Below are 3,016 nucleotides of genomic sequence, written 5' to 3'. Positions count from 1 at the left end.
AAATGTATTTCCCAGGGCCCGAGACTTGATTAGTCCAGTCATGCACTGCAGAAGTCATAGTAAATCTGCGTGGATGCTATCTTTGATGCACTTTAAAGTAGGAGTTGTGTTCTGATATTATGAAGAGTGTCCCTGATGAATTTGCTATGACAAAAGGGGTGGTCCCCGATGCAAAGGAGTTTGGGAACCCCTGATCTAGGTGGGTTATTGTGAGAACAAGTCACTAAACAATGCTCCTGTGTATTTTTATATGATCAAATACATTTCCAGCAATCAGTCTTTCAATCCACCCTAATCCACCCTGCTGGTAACTCACCCTGGACTCCAGTTTCTGGAGCTGCTTCTTGCCTCCCTTCATGGCCAGATTCTCAGCCTCATCCAGGCGGTGCTGCAGGTCCTTGACTGTGACCTCCAGGTTCTTCTTCATCCTCTCCAGGTGAGAACTGGTGTCCTGCTCCTTCTTCAGCTCCTCAGCCATCATCGCCGCCTAGAATAATAGTTTGTTTAATTTATGCACCAATCATAACGTCCCCCTCAGATCAGTGATTGCCTTCTTGGCCTTCTCCTCTGCATTCCTGGCCTCCTGGACGATGTCGTCCACCTCTCCCTGCACCTGCACCAGGTCAGTCTCCAGATTCTTCTTGGTGTTCTGAAGGAGTAAACAAGATGATTTGTTTGACTCTCAAGAGAACTTGCAAGTCACGAGACTGAAATTATGAAAATCTAAGGCAAACACTGTCAAATTTCAGCTGTGTTTAAACTTTATGCCTGGTTGAGTTTCATTAGAAATGGCTTTTGACCCATACCTGGGAGTGCAGCAGTCCAACGCGCTCGCTGGCGTCTACCAGCTCAGTCTCAGCCACTTTGCGGCCTCGCTCTGTCTGCTCCAGAGCAACTCTCAGCTCCTCGATTTCAGCCACCATCAGACCGTTTCTGCGCTCCACCATGGCTGCCTGCTCCTTCATGTCTTCTGCGACACGGACGGCGTCATCAAGGTGCAATTGGGCATCCTGGGGTTCACAATGACATACGTTCATTTGGACTTGTGGAAGTAGAGGTGATAGGATCGATCAGTGATAGAAATGTTCAATGGTAAGAATTTCCCCAGTATCGCTACCTTTAGTACATAAACCACTCTATTCAAATCCTCTGTTCTATTATTTTCTACAGATTTCAAAACAAATCCCTCTCCATGTTCAGGTTTTTGAGCCTGCTGTCCCAGTCCCTTTACCTTGAGCTGTCCCTGGACATTCCTCAGCTGTTTCTGGGCCTCAGACGCCTGCCTGTTGGAGTGGCTCAGCTGGATCTCCATCTCGTTCAGGTCTCCCTCCATCTTCTTCTTCACCCTCATGGCATCATTCCTGCTCCTGACCTCAGAGTCCAGGGTGCTCTGCATGGAGTCAACCACCCTCTGGCTGTTCCTCTTGATCTGCTCCATCTCCTCGTCCTTCTCAGCGATCTTCCTGTCCACCTCACCCTTGATCTGGTTCAGCTCCAGCTGCACACGCAGAATCTTGGATTCCTCGTGCTCCAGTGTTCCCTGGACAAACAGAAGCAGTCAGGCCAATTGTGTTCAATACGTTTGGATGTAGGAATTAAATATATATGACTACAATAAACTCCAATACAGGGATCATTGGACTGTAGCCGGCGTTGGCTAGTGTAACACTGCTTTCCCCATCGAACGGCTGTAGTTTGTACCTCAGCCTCCTCCAGAGCGGTCTGGATCTCAGACTTCTCTGTCTCCACGGTCTTCTTGGCCTTCTCCAGCTCATGGATGCTCTTGCCAGTCTCTCCGATCTGTTCAGTCAGGTCAGAGATCTCCTCTGCACACACACACACAGAAGGAGTGGCGGGAAGGGGCATGGGTGGGCAACTAGATTCAGCTGTGGGATGATTTTTGTCAGAGCGCATGGTCACAGGGCAGAAACATAATTATAATATTTTGTACTCTGCAAATTAACCCAAAAAGAAATTGTATTTGAAAATAACAATAATTCATACCTTGATTACATTGATCGTATATCTATTTTTTATTCATGGGAATACTTGGGAATAGAATACCTAAATAATTCCTTGTGATTTCACTTGTTTTTTGTAAAAAAAAGTGATTGCTTTTGATACAAACGCTTTATTTGCCTTCCCAATAAAAACTAGTTAGAAAATTCTAACATATGCAGTATTTTCTGTTGAAGAGATATCGTATGTTTCTGAACGATGCATCGTGCTGCATTGTTGACAATATGACTAAATGCCACAAATTGCTGTTCAATTTCAGCAGGATGCGCTTCCCTCACCTGCTTCACTTGGTCACGTGACGTGCAATAGCTCGGTGCAACCAAGGCCAGAATAATCAAATCCCCTCATTGGCATGACCCTTCACAACAAGTTGATTCAGCTGAAGCCACTATGCTAGTGCTGGGATGGAACAAGAGCCTGCACACAATGTGGATGGGCTGTCCAGAACAGGAGTTATAGGCCCCTGATATACTGTTATTAACTATCAGATGTCATCAAGCAGTTGAGGAAACTGTCATTATAAAACTGTTATTGTACCTATTTGAAGTATTTTATCAGGGTCATGTGAGGATTGGATAGTAACTCTTGATCCAATACATGTTAAGGGTGCTTTAAATGGCAGTCTGTGCTTGCAAAGTAGTTTTATCACCACAGACAGGAGTTTGGCTGAGACACCCCACAGCCAGTTCAAATCTAAATCTGGATATGAAAGGTCAAAAGTTGTGGCATGGATCCACAAAACAACCAATCTTGGCTCAGGTAATTCAGATTTTATTTCCCAGATCACATGTCTCTCTGTAAATCTATTACGGTAGCAGCAATGTGAGGACCGTCTAGTCGACTAATAAGGTCAAAATAATGTGCTGGCCTGTATCGGATCTCTCTGTGGTCCACAGTATAGGTATGAGGTGTTCACCTTTCAGCATGCAGTGTGAAGTCAATGGAGGACTCAATGTAATATGAATCTAATACATTTACAAGGAGAAACACTTGGATC

General features: G+C 45.1%; 1 pseudogene; it reads right to left on the bottom strand.

The window, feature by feature from the left end:
• Positions 1–223: 223 nt before the first annotated feature.
• Positions 224–1,914, bottom strand: LOC129845771 (myosin heavy chain, fast skeletal muscle-like; annotated as a pseudogene).
• Positions 1,915–3,016: the final 1,102 nt, after the last annotated feature.

The sequence above is a fragment of the Salvelinus fontinalis genome, unplaced genomic scaffold, assembly GCF_029448725.1.
Source record: "Salvelinus fontinalis isolate EN_2023a unplaced genomic scaffold, ASM2944872v1 scaffold_0364, whole genome shotgun sequence".
In the NCBI taxonomy this organism is placed as follows: Eukaryota; Metazoa; Chordata; class Actinopteri; order Salmoniformes; family Salmonidae; genus Salvelinus; species Salvelinus fontinalis.
Note: the sequence above shows the minus strand (reverse complement) of the source record. Positions and strands in the feature narration are given on the sequence as shown.